General features: G+C 39.7%; 1 protein-coding gene and 1 long non-coding RNA gene across 3 annotated transcripts in view; one reads left to right on the forward strand and one right to left on the reverse strand.

The window, feature by feature from the left end:
* The window catches only part of IL15 (interleukin 15), a 70,043-nt gene extending 61,933 nt beyond the window's left edge, over positions 1–8,110 (reverse strand). Inside the window, exon 1 of one of the 2 annotated variants that reach the window (XM_010978726.3) lies at positions 7,970–8,110. The gene's annotated coding sequence lies outside the window, so the exon portion shown is untranslated. Of the gene's footprint in view, positions 1–7,476; positions 7,577–7,969 lie in introns of those variants that run through there. The other variant, XM_031465621.2, reaches the window with a different exon arrangement.
* On the forward strand, positions 7,227–20,368 carry LOC135322877 (uncharacterized). The gene is made up of 3 exons (XR_010383857.1): positions 7,227–7,334; positions 19,194–19,264; positions 19,503–20,368. It is a non-coding gene; the product is annotated as an uncharacterized LOC135322877 (long non-coding RNA).
* Positions 20,369–22,786: the final 2,418 nt, after the last annotated feature.

Genomic DNA, 22,786 nt, shown 5'->3' on the forward strand with positions numbered 1-22,786 from the left:
GAGTTTTGGATAGGGTAGTATAAACTTGGTAGTATATCAGGCAGTTATGGGTACGGAGCAGAATTTGAGCAGAGAGGGCTGGTGGGAGTGTAACATGAAGTACACCAGTCAGGGAAAGCCTCACTGCAAGGGGGGCATCTGAGCCGAGCCCCCCACCAGGTAAGGGAGTGGGCCATGTCTGAGAGAAGGGCATTCTAGGCAGGGGGAAGAGCAAGTTCAAAGACCCTGAGACAAGAACACAGCAGCACGGTTGAGGGCTAGAAAGGCTGTCGGTGCGACTGAAGCCCTGAGCTAAGGGAGGAGGAGGAGACCAGGTAATAGAGGTACAAATCACTGAGGCCTTACTGACCACTCTGATGGAATCTGGCTTTTACTGAAGTGAGATGAGAAGGCAATGGAGGATTTTGAATAAAGGTGTGGCATGAGCTGATTAATGTTTTAACAGGACCACAACGTGTGACTGGTTATCGCCAAAGATGGTGGCCATCAATGTCTTCCTTCCACAAACAAGCATGACGTTCTACACAGCAAGTGGCTGAGTCTCTGTCCTCTCCCCTCGAATCTGACTTCCTCCTTTACAGAAGCTGGATACTATGTAAGAAACTTGACAACCCTGAGGCCACCATGTTGTGAGTAAGCCCAATGCAGCCATGTGGAAAAGCCAAGAATGAAGGAACTCAGCCAACAGCCAGCACTAAGGCCCCATATAAATGACCCAATTTCTTGAACAAAATCTCAGATAGTCCTTGATCTTTGGAGTTATACCAGCTGGGACCACACACATGCTGGAGTAGACACAAATCATTGCCACTGGGTCCTGTCCACATTTCTAACCTTGGAACTTTGAATAAATAAAAAGGACTCTTATTTTACACTACTAAACTTGGGGGTAGTTTATTACATAGCAATTAATAACTGACACGTAAATTGACATGAAAGCAGGTGATGGGGAGACACCTGAGGAGTAAGTAGCAGGGACACTTTTAGTGAAGCTAGAAAGGCAGTGATGAAATTATTATTAGAGGCTGGAGGAAGGGGAACTCATGTAACATAGTGGCAGATGCTTGGCTACAATAATATGGTAGAAAGAAAAGGTATCAAATGAACTTGTGGACCTGGCTAAGAAGATTTCTGAATTTGATACCTGGCTTCATTTCCCTGCCGAGGAGTAATTACAGGAAGAGAAAACGGAACTAAAACGCTCAAGCCAAATTTAGAGGAAATCACTCAACCCGAATTTAGAGGAAATCATTTAGGTTGGAAAATAAAAATTGCCTCTCAAGGCAGCAAAAGATTCTCAAAGAAAGAAACAGTCTTAGGGCAAAGATCAAATCCAAAGTCTATTAGCACAACGTACTCACAGGTTAAAGATCAAATCAGGTATGCAGCTGGAAAAAATTTAAGAGAGTACCTCTAGACCCTGTCAGTGAGACCAAAGTGTTTATAAAAATTTTAAGGGCTTTTCCCACAGCATTCTGACTCACAGCCAAAGTAAACTGGAGACTGCTTTAAGAATTTTCTGAGTATGTCTTTCCCAACGGAATGAACCTCAATGAAGTTTACAGGGAGTCTCCAAGGTTTATAAGAAGATTGTACAAAAAAAAAAAAGTACCCTCAGCTAAACAAAAAGACGGACACAAAATGTCTCTAGAACATTAACTCTCTGCGATCAGGGAGTGGCCTATGTAATGGCTAACAGGCTATTTCTAACGGGCTGTGATGGCTATTTCTTATGGAAAAGGAAGGCTCGAAGGAGGAACCTTTAACTTCACAGCCAGCCCAGCTGAGGTGTCAGACACACAAATGAAGAAATCTTTTCGAATGTTTCATTCCTGAGCAGCCTAGGAGGAGCCAACCAGCTGAATGTCGCCCAGATTGTAGAATCATGACAAATAACAAATTACTGTCACTTAAGCCCCTGCATTCCAGAGTGTTTTCTGTCTGTCTGTTACATGGTTTTATTTGTTTGTTTAATGCAGGCAGGGCAGATCACTGGAAACAGATAATTAAAACCGTCTTGGTGGAGAGGGAGGGGAAGGGTAGCAACAGAGACACCAACTCTTGCCATTATGCCATGAGACATGAGAGTGGTGGCCTGCACCCGGGTGGCAGTGGTGAAGGTGGTAAGAAAATCCGATTAAATGTGGGGTGTGAGAAAACTCCAAGACTGACTGATTGATTATCCATGCAACTGAAAGAACGGATTTGCTCTCAGGTGGGATAAAGAAGGCAGTAGTGAGGGAAGTGGTCTGGGGGCTGAAGCCAGGAATCTGATGAATACTAAATATCCGATCAGGGATGCTGAGTAGACTTGCGTATACGAGTCTGGAGATCAGAGGGAGGCCATGACTGAAGACACACATTTATGAAGTATCAGCGTTGGAAGGTACTGAAAGCCAGGAGACTGCAGGAAACGATCACCAAGGGAGTGAGCAAAGACAGAGAAAAGGCCAGGAACTGAGCCCTCAGACGCCTGCATTTAAAGGTTAGGGAAGTGCAGAACCAGAAAAAGAGACTGAACTAGGTGTTGATGAGGAAAAAAGGAAACTAAGGAGAGGGGGATGGCCAGGAAGGCAAATGAAGAACTCTCCAGTCCTGCTGACAAGGCATCAAGGAAGAGACCCAAGCATTAATTGCTGGATTTAACATGGGTTAAGAAATGAGACCACACCCCTGAATGACTGCGACGGATTTCTGGCTGGTTTCCTTGGCTCCAATATGTCTTTTCTTTTCTTTTCTTTTTTGTTTCTTCTTCCATAAATCCTAACCCAGACCAATTTTCCTAAAATAATGTTTTTATTATAATGTTCCAGCAATGAGTTTTGCTATATTACTTATGTTTCCTACCTGTTTTTGCATTCCTCTGCTCAGCTGTCAAACTGTTCAATGATTGTTGAAATCAGTGAGTACGGCCAACCCCCTGTTGGGTACCCAGGACATAAATTTAGAGACAGACACACAATAAGGTGAATTTACAGGGAGAAAGGCTATTGTAGGGGGATGCAGACAGCACCAAATACACTTATATAAGGGAGAGAATAATTCTGCCTGGCCAGTAGAAGAGGGCAGCAGAAGTTAGAGAGGGTGGGCATTCCAAGCAGGACACTTGAAGGCTGACAAGGGAATCTAGCAAGTGTGTCTAGAGCACAGAGGAAGTGTGATTGGAAATAAGGCTACAGAGGCTCTCCAAGCCTCACCAGAGCTGTCAGTGGGAAGCCTCTATAGCAGCCAGACACCCCTTTTTACTGCCCCTACACACACACACACACACACACACACACACTTTATTTTTAGGCACAGTGAGCCATGGCAGTCCAGAAATCAAGCACAGAGGATGGGGATAAGGTTGAACTAGATCAGAGATATTCAAAGTGAGGAGCAAACAACCCTGGGGAACCCCCACAACTTTCCACGATCTGCGTGACTATCGAGAGTTCCAAAGAAATGAACTTCCAGATCCGCTACTTCCATAGGAACCCCTTTTCATAAATTATGTGCCTGAAATGTGTCTGAGGCAAGCAGATTTCTAGCAAGTTCTCTTTTCCCACTTCCCCTTTCGTAATTATCCTTCTCTCATTTTACAAAAGAGAGGCGTATCTCTCTCCCAATCCAGAATCCTACTCTGCACTTTTGGCCCTCCAAGGTGGGAGGGACAGGTGTTAAAATGAATATTAGAGCTCCCTTCTTTCATCAAAGCAGTGATATCAGCACTACCTACATCCACGTCCATATATACACGTCCAATATAGTTTAGTTTTATGTTGATGATTACTTATCAAAGGCTAGTGGGTTATTCTGGTTAACTGTGTACTAGTAACACTTAAAATAACATAAAGAATGATTTTAAACAATACACTTATTCTGCTAAAAAATTAAATCTCAATGTATGTACTTATCTTTGTTGCTGTGGAGTAAGGAGATCAAAGAAGTTGGAAATATCTAAGCAAAATGTTCAATTAAAAATAATTATTTGAAAATTTTAGAGGTCAGTGCCAACAGTGTGCAAAGGGTACAGCGGAGCCTTGAACAGTCAGAGGGAGCAGGGGCGCCAACACTGCTGAGTGGAAAATCTGCTGTAATTTACTAGAGGTCCTGGTTCCCCTGTATCCGCGGCTCCGCACCTGCCGTTCTGCAACCGCAATTCTGCATGCGCAGATTCAGCCGACCCCTGATTTCTGATAGTACTGCAGGACTTACTGTTGAAAAAAAATCTGCCTAGAAGTGGACCTCACAGTTCAAACCCCTGTTGTTCAAAGGCCAACGTATTTCTTCTCTCAAATTTTTATCAGAGTTACATGAGCAAAAGAACCGGTGAGGAGACTTCAGTGATAAAAGGGATCACTGACTGTGTCACTGGGCTCTTTTAGTGTCATTATGATAATTAGCTTCTTCCCCTGCCTCCCCTACCACCACCACCAATCTTACAGCCATCATATTTTTCTCTTCTGGGGTCATTTTCAGTTTCAGTTCCTTTATTTGACAAAATACTTTGTCACTCTCCTGTCAGGGTTTGGAAAAGAAACAACTATGCAGTCTTTGAACACGACCAGCTAGTAAACATCCAGAGTTTTTTTAAACGCATTTTTATGTGGTCTATATTCAGTCTCTGCCCTAACAATGACCTGCCAGGCACCACCAGATTCACAGTGGGAAGAAACACTGGAAAATACATGTATATAATACCCTGCCTCCAGGTAGAAAATGCATACCAATAATATCCTTATATTGAACTGAGGTCAAAGAGTTTCTTATTTCCTATTTCTGATACCAGCACTGAATAACTTTTTTTCTAAAGAGTAACATTCCTTGACATACAGCAAATTAATAAATAATAATATATGAAAAATTGGTTATAATGAATTAATAAAATTCACCATTAAATAGTAGTAAACACTACCAGCAGAACCCACAAATGTTCTCTCAACTCTCCTATGGAGTTTTTCATCCAATCCACAAAACCGGACAGCAGTGAGCACAGAAGGAATGTTCACCCTCAACAGGCTCACGCAGTAATCTGTAACCACCAAGTAAATAAATCTAAGAGTAAATATTGAACTAAAGAAAGAAGCTGGCTTCTTGCCGACCCTCAGACCATGAAATCTTCTGAAAAGGGGACTTCCCAAATACTTGACTACAGCACCTCAGTTGTGATATGTGAGAATCTTCTGATCTCTCCACGAATCCCAGCCTTTGACTTGGATGGATGGGTGGATAGACAGTTAGATAGATAAATACAAACTTACAGATCAATTCATATTTGCCTACTATTTGTCCAACTCCATCAGCAAAAACTATGTAAACTGGACAAATGTTTTCATTCAGGAACCATAAAAATTTTTTTCTGCAAGGAGCCAAGCATATATAGAAACTCCTGTGAATATTATTTGATCATAAAGATAATCTTTAAATATATAACTAATAATAACAATACAAGTACCCCATAAGTATTACTTTAAAACCAACATTCTATCATTATATCACTCTGCCTCAAAATGAAATAGGGGTTGATTGTCACTGTCCAATTGCAGGAACTGTTTCTATGGAGATAACATCTCCATTCATAAGTGCCAGGGATCTTAGATCTGTTTGGGGTTAAATTCCAACTCTACCACTTTCTAGCTCTGTGACTTTGGGGAAGTTATTCAATTACATTACTCTAAGCCTCAATTTCCTCAGTTATAAAATACAGTCCCCAACACCATCATAAGTTTATGATGACAACTTTTGAAAATACACACATACTTCGAATAATGTCTGCTATGTAAGAAGAACTCAGCAAGTGTCGGTTATGACTCACTATTTCTCACAGTTCAAGTTGTGGGCTAAAATCCTACTCTCTGTATTATCATTAACTAACCTTCAAAAGAATAGTTACATAACGAAGAAAACAGTAAACTCTTAAAAGAGAGAGGAAGAAAGGGCAGCTTTCTAACTTTTCAAATGTTTAAAAAATCGTTTAAGAGTTGAGATGTATTTAAAAAGCTTATTAGAGTTACAGGTATTTTCCTCAGAAAAATCCCCTTCATGTAACTTTTCTGAGCTTCACTCACAGCCTTCCTGAAGTCCACCCAGGGCCAGCAAACCTGAGAGGGAGGATCCTCTAGGTTTTAAAACTCTCCAGTTATCAAATTCTATTTCAAACAATTTTACACCCTTGTTTTCCCGCATCCTCCAAAGATGTTTATAAACATGCATTTCATTGACAAACATTATGTCTTGTGATACAGCTGTTGACATCTACACACTAATTTCATGGATTAAAACAAAAAGCAGCAAATTGTTTTCCTTAACCCACCAGTAATCTGCAGGAAAATTCCTAATTCCAGAACTATAGCTTCAAATCAGGTTCTGGAGTTTCCACTCCATATCAGCAGAAAACACTGAATCTGAAAGTATAGGAACACTCTGCCTATCACAAGTTCCAGACCAGCCACCAAACTAACCCCTGTCTGTCTCTCTGTCACAGAGCGGATGGTACTGCTGGAAAGGCCATTCTGAATATGATGAAAACTCTGAAAGGAGAAAATGGAAGGGGAAATACGAGGATGTGACATTAAAACACAACCAGAACAAACCTTCAGAGTTTTCTAGTATTCTAACTTTGAGTAAAATTTAAAATGTTCTCCTCATTTTAAATCTCAAATGGCTACTACTTTGTCTTTAGTCCTTTCCTTTGTACCTCCTGCCTCTGTCTACCATGCCCACCACACTGCTTTTTAGTGAAATGACAGGAGTTCAAAATTTAATGTATATTGTACCTGGATGCTTTCCACAGAACAGTCCATCTTCTGCATAGTAGGATGCTGTAACCACCTAGACCTGATCTGTTTATTCAATAGGTCAAAAAAGCCTCTTCAGGCACACTGACAAGATAAGGATGTCTATCAGTTACAAGGAGATGCCATCACCAGTGTCATAACATTAGAAAGTAGCTTTTCAAAACATAATGTAAATAGCGAGTGACAACCACTTTACTTCCAGTTTCAAAACTTCTGCTCACTCTATTTAAGAATCTGTTTATAAGCATCATCTAAGAATTAACCTTGCTTTACACAGACTCTGAAGTTGACAAAATTTTAAATGCATGGAAATTGAAGTTAAATTCAATATATTATTAATTAAATTCAAATATATTGTATACTTTTGGAACATGAAATCTCAGTAACACTTGAAAAAATTAACTGGATTTTAAAGCAACCTTGAATAATAATTCCAATGCAATACGAGTCTCCTGCATTTCTTCCCAATTTCTAGCACTGATTTTCTGGAAACAACAGAAGCTCAGCCTGACTGTCAAACGATGACCATTCCTGTAAATTCCGCTCCCAAGTAAGGTAAGTGTCCAGAACGAAAAAGAGGAGGGTAATTTGATTTTGCTAACAATGGTCGAGTCAGACAAGCGGGCTCACACACGAGTTGGCACAGGCCGGCGGGGAGTTTGGGAGGGAGGCAGAAAGAAGCGGGGAGCTGCAGTACCTTTCTTGAACTTTCTGAGCTCCACGAGGTGCAGAACTCAGCGCTCTGTGCAGTGAGACCTCGCCTCCTCCGAACCCGGCAGATCAGCGGGGACAGCGAGGCGCGCGTCCCTCCCTCTCCGCCGGCCGGCGCGTTGCCGGTGGAGCGCACGCCGCCCTGCGCAGCCGCCGACACGGAAAAAGCGCAGCGCTCGGCGGCACCGCGCGGGACCCGCAAGTGGACGAGCAATCTGTGCTCTGCTGGAAGCGAGGAGAGCCCACGACAGGAATAAAGGGTCAGAAGGGGAAAACACCTTTGCACGTAGCGTAGCCGAAAACCGAAGTCGCGGTCATATAAGAGGGCGGGGCGGCCGGACCGGCCGCCGGTCGGGGGGAGACGGGTGGGTCAGGCCAGAGCTGGCAGGGGTCCGAGGCGCAGGCTTTCGGGGAAAGTTCCCTCGCCCTTGCCACCACCACCACCTCCCTTCCCAGAGCGGAGAAGCCAAGCTCTGTACCTCCATCGAGTCCGGGCTGCAGGGTCGGGGGCGGCAGGCAGCGCAGCCGGGCGGGCGCGGTCACCCTGCTCCCTTTCTCGACGTCGGGCTGTTGCGGCTGCCAGCGAGACAGCAGAGGTTCCCTGGGCGCCGGGAACCCAGGGCGTCCCAGCCCCCAGCGAAAAGAAAAGTGAAAGAGAAAATAGCGAGGAGGAGAGGCGAAGATAAACACCCCCATGAGGCTGGGGGAGGGGCGGGTGGCAGCGGCTCTTGGACGACTGCCCCAGGTGTCGTGGCTCCCCGCCCCCTGGAAGGTGTCCGCCACTGCGATGCCCGGGGGGCGCAGGGCCTGGAGGGCAAGAGGGAGGAGGTCTGGGAGCGCCGGCTCTGCCTCGCGGGGACAGTGGCCCTGGCCTTGGCCTAGCCCTTCTAACGCACCCTGCAGAGTAGTCATGAGGAGGTGGCGCTGAGCCCACCTGCCACTTCCACGGTGCCCCGCATGGAATGCTAGGCTTCCCGAGCCAAGGCTGGAGACTGGTCGCGGCCCCAAGTCGCCCAGAGGAAAGGGAAAAAAACTGTGTCGGATCAGGGTGGGCAGCTACTCCAGACTTTGACCCGCCCCGCAGGCTTATAAGAAAGGCGGCTCTGAAGTCTTACTAAAGACAACGTTGGAGGAAGACAGCTGGGTAACGACTTGGTCCAAGGCAGTTGGCACCGAGGGTCAGTGACTTGAAGGAGTAAGCCTGTCAGCGGACCGCTTTTTCAAATAGGGCGTAGTCCAGTGTAAAACATTGCAATGGAACCATGTGAAATGTTCCTGTGGAATTTTACAGTTGAAAGAAGGTACTGAATTTTCTGAGGCTGAGTGATCGTGCCTCAGAGCCTGCAGAAAAAGTCTCATGTCCAATTTTTGGGAACACTTGAACTCTTTGGACAACCTTGTGCACATGTGAATCACTGAAAATCCCTAATGGAAGGGTGCTGGCCCAAATTTTTCAGAGTCATGTCACGGAAAAAAAATGATACAGCTCCCTGGAGCTTGGTAAAACATAATTTAACTAAGTTTTCTTTGCCTTAAGTGTATGCTAAAAATAAAAAAAAATATTAGAAATGGTTTAAATATTAAATGTGCATAAAGTTCCACATAAAATCATTTAATATTTTTATGAAAAGGCTGAACTCTAGATAGTTACTACCAACAAAATAAGTAAGATTTGAAAAAGTAAAAACTTTTTCACAATCTTTCAAACTTTTACCATAGTTGGAAATTATATTTAAAGAAATGAAGCAATCATTCTTTTCTAAGACAATGGAATGTTGCATTTTCTTGTGATGATACCAGTGATGTCACATCCAGTCAGACTTTTTCACAGCAATACACTGAAGCTCTGGTTTGCAGCATGAGTATGCATCATGAGATCAGGCTTTGCAGCTGGATTGGATTCTGCTGCAACAGATATAGCAGCACCCTAAGGACTAAAGTATGTGTAGAGGTGAATATCGACATTAGTGATGGAGAAGTGGATCTGTGTCTGCACCTCACCTTGAACTGCTCCAGTGCTTCTTGGCTCTCCTTCAAGGTGAACTCTTATATCTCCTTCAGCTCCCTTACAGATGCTGTGTGCTTTGCAGGTGGTCGCTGAAGTAGTTGTGCAGACAGTAAGGCCCCTCACTGGCCACACTCAGTACCAACTAGCAGAGCCAGGTATCACTGCAGCCAGAGGACACATCATCACATCCCAGATCCTGCTTCACCTGGGCTGCCTAGGAGGACTAGAGGAGGCAACTCTTAGCTAGGGCTCACCAGCCTGGGGGCTTCTGCTGTCCCCAAGGCTGAGGGGCATTAATGTCTGACAGCACACTTTTAACATGTGGCCACCATGAATTTTCTGAGCTACTGGAGAAGTTTTCACAACAGTGTAAAACTGATGGGAATTTTCTTCATAGAGCCAAGCTTTAGAGTACAATCTGAAGACATAAGAATAACAAAAATTGGTCTATAAATATTGATTGAGCTTCTAATACATGTAAGTTCTGGAACAGAATGAGCTGAATAATATATAAAGCATTTAGTCAGCTTGGGAAGATAAAATAAAATGCATGATAATAAAGTGAAATTGAAACTGACTATAGCCATAAGATGGACTTTGCTCTATCACTTGACTCTGGAATATGTAGGCCAAATTTGTTTTCTTCATTCCAGGAAAAAAAAAATGTTTTTTAATTAGTCATATAAATGCCTGCAATTCAATGAAGCTGGGTTTTCAGCATAATGTTTTTGTTGCACTGCCTCAGACAGAGAAATCTAACATATGCAACTTGTATTTTCAGTTGCCACAGGCCGTTTGGCAAGATATTGAAAATTACTCACACCAATGAACAAGTAAATTCCACTGTATAAATTAAAAGCAAAGACCAAGATTGATGGAATAATTTGAAACTGCCTAAAGGCAACTAATAAAATTACAGTGTGGAAAGAAGTAAAGATTAATTAAACCTTACAGAAGTGACCATAATAATCTTTCTTTGAATTTAAAAAATTAATAATACAATCATAGTTGAATAAGTTTTTAATATCTGATTTTTCATTCCAAAGACAATGTTAGCCAACTGGCTAGTTCTCTTTAAAATAAATGACTAATAAATGTTTTCTATAGCTTTGGAGACTACGTGGAAGTAGCTGAAAGTTAGCTCATCTGACTTAGTGTTCAAAATCCGTCACTGTGACCTTATTTGTGGTCCTCCTAAGGAACAAATCACAGGCCAAGAACAAGTTGATCTTCTGGTCTTTGAAAAACATAGCCAGGAGGAACTCCTCAAGTTTCCATTTTGGTTAAAGCATGCCTGAAATGTAGCCTTACCTCAAGATTGCTTCCCATCTCTGTCTTTTTGGTGGTCCTGACAATAGAGGGATACCCTTCCTCTTAAAGATTACTTAAATTTTCAAAAGCTTCCTAGGTTACTGCTTTCTCCGTGGCGCAGCAAGACTAGCTAATACTTCTGTAGCTCCTACATTGTGTGCCTGGATGCTCAATATTTGCTCATGAAATCCTCACAGCTATGCTATGAAATATGAACTATATCTCCATTTTGCGGATAGAGAAACCAAGGTCCAGAAAAATGTCACAACTTGCCTGTAATTCACATGCAACTGAGTGGCCCTGCAAGGATTTGACCTCAGGTGGTCTGGCTTGAGGTCACACCCTTACTCTCTACCAGCTCTAAATTGACAACCACCCTCCACTGCTTCTAGAACAAAGAGTTCCTGAGGAAAGACTTTGACTCTCAAGCAGTATCTTTCAATCCAAATTTGTTTGCTCTAGCTTAACTTTAGCCAAGGCCAGGGAGGAAACTAATTAGTTTCCTTGAATTTCTGCTTCCTGATCTCATTGTGTTTCTGTGATAAAACTGCTGTGAGGGTTGCAGCCCCGCAAAGAGCATAGGTTATCTGAGTCAAGTCACCGACAACAGGCTGGCTGAGCGCTGCTGCAAGTCAGAAACAACACAACTAGTAGATGGCACATTCTGGCTGATGCCCATTAGAGATGGTGATTTTGTTTCAACTACAGTGTCAGAGTGTGCCCTTGGCAAAGGAGGAGAAAGGACACCTAGTTTCAAGCTGCAGATGAACTTAAAATAATTAAATAATAGCATAGTCAATTCTTAATATGTTTAAAAGTATATGGTATCTTAAATATTTTGGTACTTAGTTGGGTGGGGGGAGAAGGGATTTAAACAGAACCAAGAGATAATTCAATGTGCTAATAATACTATTCTGAACAGTCTTTTAAAGCTGAACTTATCAATCAAAATCTAGTTCAAAAAACATTAATTACTTTACTTAGATTATATAATGAAAGTATACATTATAAACGTACACAATATGAATGGATCTTGTTGGCATTTATTTCAATGACTAACTGTAAAAAGGGATTTTATTTTCATCACATGTACTTCCTGACATATGGAAAATACATATTGCTTGAGTTCTCTAATTTAAATTCATGCACTTGTTGTAATATGTAATAACTTTAACAAAACGGTGTGAACCAAAGTCAACACAATAATGTATCTACATCAGCCAAGTTAAATTGACATTTATTTTGATTTTCACCCTATAGGCCCTCCAAAAATGTTTGTTGAGTTTATTTTTGGTCAAAAATAATTTCACCTGTCATTTCATAGTTTTAAATTCTTGCTAGAATCAAAATCTGAGAACTTACAGATATATGTGTATGTATATGTGTGTATGCATATAATAGCTCTTTGAAATTATCATGAAATAATTTGCTAATTTACATAACTTAATTCTGTGGTTTATATATGTATTTGATAATTTACATAACAATTCTATGGTTTATATATGTATTTAATCCTACAGTCACTTTTCATTGCATTTTTAACTAAATTTTCTTCAAAACCTTTATCAAAATCAATTTTCAGAAGCACTCTTGACATATGGCAGCTATACCAACAGAAGGCTCATAATCATTGATAAAAATATCATTGGTTTTTTAATTATGGTAACTGTTGTGCGGGACGTTACCTTGATGAAATGGTAGCCTCTAATCACTATCCTATAAGTATCATAACAAAAAGGCTTACAGACCAAATTAAGATACTCAAACAACATGGTTTGTGAAATCAATCTAAAACTCACAATGAAAAGGACAGAAGAAAAAGGCAGAGGGTACAGGTGTGGCTTAATTAGTAAATTCTATTGAACAATTAAGGAAAAATAATGCCAATCTTACACCAACTCTTTAAGAATATAGGAGGAAGAAATACTTCTCAACTTATTTTATGAAACCAGAATTATCCTACTAAAACCCAACAAGATATTACCATGAAGATAAGTCTACAGTGGAAGTCTTTTTTTAACATAAAATAACACAAAATATTAGCAAATCTAATTCAATGTTTAAAAAGAATAATACATCAAGAACAAACAGTATTATTTATGTAATGCAAAGCTGGTTTAACATTTTAAAGGCAATCAATATCATTTTCCATATTAATTGAATAAAGGAGAAAAAGTATTTGACGAAAGTCAACATTCTGCCATGATAAAAACTAGAAAACTAGAAATAGAAGGAAGCTCCCTCAACCTGATGAAGGGCATCTACAAAGAAGTGTACAGCTAGTATCTTACTTCGTAGTGAAAGATGAATGACTTACCCCTAAAATCAGCTGCAAGCAAAGATGTCTGCTGTATTCAGCTGGTACTGGAGATTCCAGGCAGTTCAATAAGATAAGAAAAAGAAAAAAAGTCATAAAAACTAGAAGGCAATAAGTAAACTATCTTATTTGTAGACAATGGGTTCCTGAGAAAACAAAAAATTCCTGTAACTAAAAGTGAATTTTTTGCAGGATACAAGGTAAATATATAAACATAAATTATATTTTGTATACAGCAATGAATAAGATACTGAAGCGTATTTAATACTGAAGAGTAAATTAATAACATTACTCTGAAAACTGCAAAATATTGCTGACAGAAAATGAAAATAACTTAAATCAAGGGTGGGCTTGCTGCTTTGGCCTATTTTTGTATTCAGAATACAGCCACTCCCATTTGTTTACATGTGGCTAAGGCCACTTTTGCAATTGAGAAGTTGCAACAGAGACCATTTTTATTTATCAAAGCTTAAAATACTCACCTTGCCCTTTGCAGGAAAGTTTGTTAACCCTTCATCTAAACGTTTGGAGAAATACCATATTCATCTATTGGAAGATGATATAAAATTATTAAGATGTTAATTCTCCAGATTCAGTGCAAATCCCAGCAGGCTTTCTTATCCAACTCAGTGAGCAGATTCCAACTTTGATATGCAACTGTAGAGAACCTAGAAGAGGCAAAACACTTTTGAAAAAGAACAATGTTGGAGGATCTGTACTACCATATATCAACACTGACTGTAAAGCTACAAAGACCAAAACAATGTGTAATGGCATAAAGATAGACAGACAAATCAAAGGAACAGAATAAAGAGTCCAGAAAAAAATTCACACGTATATAGCCAATTGGTTTTGATAATTATGCCAAGGTAAGAGATTGAGAGGAAAATTTTTTTGACAAATGATATAGGAACAACTGTGCTTTTTAGGGGCAAAATATATATATTTTCAATTTTCTAACACATGTTATTCATGAAAATTAACACAAAGTGGTTCATAGACCTAAATGTAAAGTTAAAAGCATAAACCTTACAGAAGAAAGCATAGGAGATTTGCAATCTCGAGGCAGGTAAATATTTCTTAGACAGAACACAGAAAGTACTACCTGTAAAAGAAAAAAAGTGAAATAATTGGGTTTCATCAAAATATAAACTTTTTTCTCTTTTTAAGGTAAAAAATGACAACCAATTACTAAAAATCTCCTGTTTAATATTGCCCCCCCCCCCGAATATGCCTCTTTGGTGTAAGGATTATCTTGAGCTGATTATTTATAAGAAACAGCAGACATAGGGAAAGCTCTGAAAACCAACTAGTTACCCTTTTATAAGAGAAATATACATGTATAAGGGAAATCTCCATTTTAAGGGTGTCTCCCTCTCTGTACCAGGAAGTGGAGAAGGACCAATATTCTAGAAACTCTTATCAATTAGCGAATCAATTAGAGAACTTAAATCTGTATAACCATCACACTTTTGTTTATTGTGCTTTTCCTGGTAACCTCCCATAACTGGCCTCCCCCACCCTACCCGACCCCACCACGTCATTTTGTCTTTAGCTGGAGACGACATTTTAAGGTGGTGGCTGGGTAATTTCAGTGAGTTACTTGGTTTTCTTGGGCATCTCCCATATGTACAGGAGGTATACATATTATTAAACTTTTGTTTGTTTTTTCTTGTTTATCTGTTTTTTTTATTACGAGTGAGTCTCAGGCAAAAACATAGAAGGGCAGAGGGAAAATTATTTTTCCTCCCCTACATGCTTTAAAAAGTGATAAGGCTATCACTAAAATTCCTCACTTGTAGATCTTAAATTAAAACTGACAGTAATGATTATGTTCCAAAATATCTCCAATAAAGTTATATTAAAAACAAGTATCATTCCAGTATAAGAAAGAGTTGTCAATAAACCCTGTATTAATTAAGCAAACCACAGAAGTAAACCCGCTCACATAGTTGAAAAAAAAAGTAAAATTCAGATAAGTGTAATATAATACGTATTTGGATTCTTGTCCAATATAACAGAGAAAATCTGCTGTATTCCAAGAAAGTATGTCATAGTTTACTATTGATTGCAGAAACTCACAAAAACAGTGAATGGGCATTTCCCTGAAAAATGACTTTCAAAAGGGAGGGTTGGCCTTTTTCTTCCTTTGAAACATGAATAAGAAATGAGGTTCTAGTGCAGGCGAAGGAAAATTTTATGTTTGCAAAATCGACACTATGCTCAAACACAGTGAAATAAAAGAAGTGTTGGAAATAGGTATGCAAGGTGTTCAGAAGTGCTTTCATTGCTACATGAATAATTATGGCATGTAAATTGTGTTGGAAGTTTTGCTGCTTCATTTGCTGGTCTGAACCCCACAGATACAAATCTTCCCTTTAAAATCTATGTTTGTTTGCATTTATACCTAAGCTTAGTTTGGGAAATCGAAGATCTGAGGATTCAAAATCGGCTTTGACAGACCTAAAACTAATGTTACCAAACCAGCCTTTCACCAGCATTTTTTTTTTTTTATTACTAAGTCTGCACTGAGAATCTACTACGTAGCACAGATTATACAGAAGTAAGTATACGGTCTAGTTCCTCCTTTCCAAGGGGAAAATATATGCCATAATTGCTACCATTGAGAAGTTTACAACAGGTGGTGGTTGATTTTGTGGGTTAATATAACTGCAAACAGTGGCTTGCAGATAATCCTATTTGCTAGCATTTCCTATCACAGTTACTTTTAGGTAAAAATCACAATGTCATTTTAAATGACTAGCTTTTCCCCCCATGATTGTTCAGTGGGACTTTTCATGGCAGATGTGTGCTAATTCTTGTGCACTCAAAAACAGAGAGAAAAGGAAGCCTGAAATTAAAGTCTCAAAGTCTGATCTATATACGTAGGCACCATTAGTCATACAAACTTAACTCATAGATGTACATCCACTGAGACAAGGTATTGTTGCGATGTCAGGATGATATAATGTGGAAAATATTAAATTGTTACACACGCTAATGTGGGCCTAGTTTTAAATCTGGCCAAAGGGGACACTTTATTCAATAAGAAACTGAAAATCTGAGATAAACTTACCTGGATCACACAGAAATTAAGTGGTGAATCCAATATTTGAACCCATCAAAGCCCATATTTGAGCAAAGCCTCACCCTCCTTAGCATATTACAAGCTAGTTAAGGATTGGCCAATAAATGATGAACAATGGCTGTATTATTCACCAGCTGTCTATCCTACGGCAAGTATAACCTGGCAGTTTAAGATGCGTCATTTTTCATCCTAAAACTGAATACAACAAGATAGGGATCATTATCTCCAGTTTACCTACGGTGCAAGTGGGGTTCAAAGAACTAAGTAATGTGCCAAAGTGTTACCGCGTCCAAACTCGCTCTGCTCACTGCACAACAGGCCAAGATCGGCAGACCAGGTGTTGGGGCGAGGAATAACGACTTTATTCAGAAAGCTGGCCGACTGACAGAATGGCAGACTAACATCCTGGAGAATCATCTTCCCCCAAGTCAGATTTCAGGCTCCTTTTATACTAGAAAGGAGAGGGCATGTGGTTGGTTGTCACAAACTTCTTGCTGTTGAAATCCTTTGTTCTTGCAGCTGTCCGTGTAGGTCAGGCGATGGTGTTCCTGCAAACGTCCAGCAAGACGAATCTTATTTTCTAGTCTGCAACTTTTTATCTCTGTATGAATGGGAAAGTGTTATACCCTTAGAGGTCAGAGCCTTTAAAATGGGCTATCCTGTATATTTCAGGCTATAGGCAACATTCTTTTACAAAAGATGGACACTCAGCATGACAACACAGGAAGCAGCACAGGATGAACATCAAAGGAACAGATCTAATATGGAGTCAGATTTGTTCTTTTCAATTGCAAAAGGATGGATAGCTGGAGAAATACATGAAGTGCCATTTTCTTAATTCCACCTGTGTTTCAGTAAAACACATACAGATTTACATATGCTTGTTTGGAGACTGAATCAATAAACAACCGTAGGAAAACCCAGCCAACTAAAATGACCTTGTGGTATTACTTCAAAGCAACTGTGAAATGAACTTTTTTTTTTTCTGGGAAACTTTGGACATTTCTGCTTTATAAATGAGCCATTGGATTTTTTGTGTGGTCTGAATTCAATAGTCTTTAATATGGGGGGGAAAAACATGCCTGCACCCAAAGTTTCAATAAAAAATGACTCAAAATAAAGAATAAAACATAATTTATTGGGTAGCTTTTTGAATTAACATAGAAATAGGTGAGAAAGTGCTATGTTCACTTGCAAAGGAAAAGAAAAGATCAAACACCAATTTTACGTACTGGACAGCAATCAGAGCTGAACCTTAAGATTCTATATAAAATCAGATACTGACTCCTTAGGCCCTTATTTAAAAAGCCTCCCATTCGTTGATCCACTGAGTTTCATCTCCCCTTATCATCTTGTATAATTATAGTTTAGAACACATCATTTTGCTGCCTCCTACTTCTAACCCTTCAGATGTGCTTCCCTAGCCCTTTTTCTGGTTAGTATTTGACACGGTATCCCAAACCCTTCTCTCAAAGGCTTTCTCAAGAGAGTTCGCCTTCAAGAAGACTTTCCATATTAACTTCAATTCATATTAAATAATTCCTTTGCACTTGAACACACTTGTTTGTGTATTAGCATGTTTGTTCTCTGTTTTGGGTGTGTACCTGTTTCCTCACTTAGATGGTGGTATCAGTTTTCCGGTGATTAGCATCTCCAAAATCAGATAAATGTCTTAGAGCTGAGACAGATTGAAGAGAACACAGAATGTTTGTTTGTATGTTTAATAATCCCTACCTTATGGGGCAGGTTTTACGGTTCGAGTTGAGTGCCTGGCAAGTGGTAGGCAGTAAGTATATAATAGGGAACATGGGATTTTGAAGAGAGAGAGACAGAGAGACGTGAGTTCAAATGCTGGATTCACCATTTCATCTCTGTGTGACCCTGGACAAGTCCATTTTCATCTGCAGTTTCCACATTTATAAAATAATGACAAGCAAATCCTACTTTCCAAGTGTTCACAGATCATTTACATGATAAAAGTTTTCATTGGCATAAACAAATTGACATGAGGCCAGCTGTGTGGTAGTCAGGAGTTCTCACCATATTAAATTCAATATGGCCCAGGTTTCTGTTATATGATTTGATGTTTAATAGCCTTCAGATCTTGGGATCGCAGAATATCATGTGCCCCGCTTCTCAACAGCCCAATCAAATAAGTATGCCATCTTATCAAGACACTTTTTCTGAGGGTCTGTGAAAGGGCAGCCCTACCAAGTCCCTTCCTTCTCTCTGCTCCCATCACCCAGAAATGTTCCTTGATTCATATTTTATTCCTTCCTCTTGGTACGACTGCAATCAAATATAGCTCTAGTCTGGGAATTGATTCATTCTTCTCTGTCTCCTCTCCTCCCTCTTCCCTCCCCCTCCCATCTCTCTCTCTCCATCCACCTCCTTTTTATTCTCAGCTTCTTATTTTTGCACGGCAGTCAGTTACTCCCTTCTCAGCTTGTTCCTTACGTATTTCTGATACTCATAATTCTTAGGAACGACAATTGCTTGAATCCTTTTGCAGACACCAAACAGTTGTCTCAGTTTCTTTTGCTTCCCTTCATAAATTATTTTCCCAGAGACTTAATTTTCCTGGATATTCAGAGAAATATGCTTCTCTTATGCTACCATATTATTTTTCTTAGAGGGACCATATGATGTTTTTCGTCTATTTTTAAAATTATGGAGCAGTTAGTACATAAAAGAACATATGTAGCACATATAACATGTTAATAAGTAACAATACAGTGAAATAGGATGTTACCCACACTGTGGAAATCCTCTTAAATTACTTTCATTTGTGCCCCATTTTTTGTGTCCCACTTTAAAATACCTCTCAGATCGTCCTTGAAGCATCTTTTTCCTTCTTTCTGAAGTATAAACTTCAGATGTTACTTCAGGGAGAATCTGTTGTGGTAGACCACTTACTACATGAAAATGTCTCTAGTTTGGCTTTCTTTGAAAAGATATCTTTGCTGCATCTGATTCTAGGTTGAAAGAAGCTTTCAGCATTTTGAAGATGTTATTATAGTACCTTCTGTCTCCTGCTGAGAAGTCAAATGGTAATCTAGTCACCATTCCTTTGTTCATAATCCATCTCTTCTCTCTGCTTTTTGTAAAGACTTGCTATTTTATTTGGTGCTCTGCAGTTTTGCTAAATTTGTACCTAGGTGTGATAATTTATTCTATTTGTGATTTTTTGGGGTACTACAAAAAATAAGTTCATTATTGCTCATGAAATTCCATCTCAGCCATTATCCACTTAAATATTGCTTCTGTTTTGTCTATTATTTCTTCCAGAACTTTGATTAGATATATGTTGGACTAGGCACATGAAAAAATACTCAATATCACTAATTATCAGAGAAATACAAATCAAAACTACAATGAGGTATCACCTCACACCAGTCAGAATGGCCATCATTCAAAAGTCCACAAATGACAAATGCTGGAGAGGCTCTGGAGAAAAGGGAACCCTCCTTCACTGCTGGTGGGAGTGCAGTTTGGTGCAGCCACTGTGGAAAATAGTAGAGTCCTCAAAAGACTAGGAGTAGACTTACCATATGACCCAGGAATCCTGCTCCTGGTCTTATATCCAGAAGGAACCCTACTCCAAAATGACACCTGCACCCCAATGTTCATAGCAGCACTATTTACAAGAGCCAAGACTTGGAAACAGCCTAAATGTCCATCAACAGATGACTGGACAAAGAAGATATGGTATATTTACACAATGGAATACTATTCAGCCATAAAAACTGACACCATAATGCCATCTGCAGCAACATGGATGCTCCTGGAGAATGTCATTCTAAGTGAAGTAAGCCAGAAATAGAAAGAAAAATACCATATGAGATTGCTCATATGTGGAATCTAAAAACCAAAACAAAACAAAACATACATAAATACAGAACAGAAACAGACTCATAGACATAGAATACAAACTTGGGGTTGCCAAGGGGGTGGGGTGTGGGAAGGGACAGACTGGGATTTCAAAATGTAGAATAGATAAACCAGATTATACTGTATAGCACAGGGAAATATATACAAGATCTTGTGGTAGCTCACAGTGAAAAAAAAATGTGTGACAATGAATATATGTATGTTCATGTATAACTGAAAAATTGTGCTCTACACTGAAATTTGACACAACATTGTAAAATGACTGTAACTCAATTAAAAAAAAAAGAGAAAAAAAAGATGTATGTTGGACTAGCTCATTCTATCATCCATGTTTCTTAATCTCTCTTTTATACTTTTCCATCACTTTGTCTTTGTGGGTACCAATTATATGATTTCTTAATCTGTATATTCTGGCTTCATTAACTCTCAAAGTGTTTTTCTGTAAACTTAGCTTTAATTTCACTGACTACATCTTTCATTTCTAAGTCTAATTTTGCTTTTTTTCAACTATGCCTGCTTATCTTGGATAGATGTTTGATCCTTAATCAGATTTTTTATTCCACATTTTATTTATATAAATTTACTAGTCATACTAATCTTATATTTCTATTAATTCCAATATTTGTCTGATTCTGTCATACCTACTCTTTCACTCACCATTTCTTGTTTTATTAATGTGTTTTATGAGCTTGGATTCAAGCATGTTTGTTAAAATTCTGTGGGAGTTTGCTGTGGCTTGGTACAAGGATGTATTCACCAAGAGTTTGCCAACTTTCTGTATGTCCCAGTAAACTATCAGCTCAGATCTTCTTTAAACCAAAAGTATTTCATTATGAATAGTGTGAATTCAGGTTCCAAGCCCATTAAAGAATAGGCCCATGGTCAAAAATATTTTGTCCCTTTGCTTGTCCCTTTACCCAAAGCCAGTCCTAGTCAGAGAAGTTTCCTATTTCTTTCCTTCTCTGATTTAGGCCTTTGTAAATCTGGGCTTTATACGAGGGTCTGCAGTCTTGACTCCTCACTGTCAAGGCCCTAATCTTTGACTTGCCCCTCTCTTAAGCACAGTCATTAAAACCAAAGCTGGAAACCAACTATTCAGAGGTCATATTTCCTGGGTCAGGGGGCAGCTTCAGCCCTTAGTTAACTTCCTGGACTTCTGCTGTTGCTTCATTTCAGGCTTCAGAGAATTTCTATCCATTTATTCAGATCTCATTCATTTATGTAACTGCTATTTTTTAAAACTTATTCAGCACTTGAAAGATTTTTTGATAGTTCCTGTAGAACTTATCAGAATTTCCTTGAACCAGTAGTGTTGCTTGAAACCAATGACCTTCTGTGTAATCTTAACATTGACAGCGTGTTTACCATTGCTCAGGCTGAAAGAGAAATGCCCAGCTGGTTCTGTTTAGTTCCACCTTGATCAGGAGTAGAGTTTTCCTTTCAAGCCCTCATCCGCACTTAAGATATTTCTATACGAGGTGGGCGCACAAAAGTCTACAATTGCTGCGGAAGAAGTCGAACACAGAGGATGGACTACAGGGAAGGTCTACACTGACAGACCGCTCAATGCTGAGTCTCTATTTAATGATGCCGTCCTATCTACCCCTTACCTCTTGGCCAGGTCTTTCCTTTCAGTTCTGTCTGCCATCCTTCCCCAGCCCCACTCGTGTTTAGCTTCTACAAACAAGAGTTAAAACACTCTGCGATCTTTCTGTGCCTCTATTTTTGCCTCTGTGTTGTCCCATGGTAGAAGTGGGGAGATAGGGAGGGAAAATCTCCCCTTAGAGTACCATTGAAAAAGCAGAGGTAGGGGAAAATGCGCAGAAAATATGTAGATAAATTCTTCAAGGTTTTATCGAGAGAGAGAGAGAGAGAGTCTCAGATTCTTCTTGGGATACTGTTGCTTTCTCTTCAAGGGGGTAGGTGGTTTTCTTTTCCTATGCTCTCCTACCAATGATCTCATGCCAAGAAAATTAGGTCATTCTCGTCCATTACTATTGTCTTCCAGTTCCTGTGCTCAAGAGTGCAGATGGGTTTCACTCGGTCCCACAGAGCATCTTCTGCTTCCTCTACTCGAGGCGATCCCTTCACTACAATTGCACAATCCTCGCCCCAGCAGATCAACGGGAGTGCTGTTGCCCAACAGTGCAGCTGTGCTGCTCACTGGCTCTGGTCCAGGGTGACCTTCTTGTCACCTTTTAGATTCTGCAAAGTCAGCATTTATAGGAACAATGCTGCTCAATAAACAGCATGTGCTTGAGGCCTGAGGTAAATGTATGTCTCAGCCGCAAACATGGTCAAACATGATATTAACTTTACTCCTTCAGTCAGATTGGAAACTTATCCAGTAACTATGGTTTGCATCAAAGATTTTTTTTAAGTTACTATTAAACTCAAACTCTTAGCATTTCAACCAGAGCACAACTATCACAAATGATTTGCAAACTGATAAAAATGAGGAAACCCACAATAACAAGTGTTCTCTTTTACTCTTGAATATGTATCTGTAATATTAGTGTACGTAGATGCCTCTGTTTTCTTCCTACTCCAAGTTCTGCTCTGCTTTCAGACTGGAAATGAAAAATGCTTTAGTTTCAAAATCTATTTTGTTCATTTTGAGAAAAAAATTGTTTGACAGGCACAGAGTGGAAACTGGCAATAAGCTTAAATGGGGAAAAAAA

Source organism: Camelus dromedarius, chromosome 1 (genome assembly GCF_036321535.1).
Source record: "Camelus dromedarius isolate mCamDro1 chromosome 1, mCamDro1.pat, whole genome shotgun sequence".
Classification (NCBI taxonomy): domain Eukaryota; kingdom Metazoa; phylum Chordata; class Mammalia; order Artiodactyla; family Camelidae; genus Camelus; species Camelus dromedarius.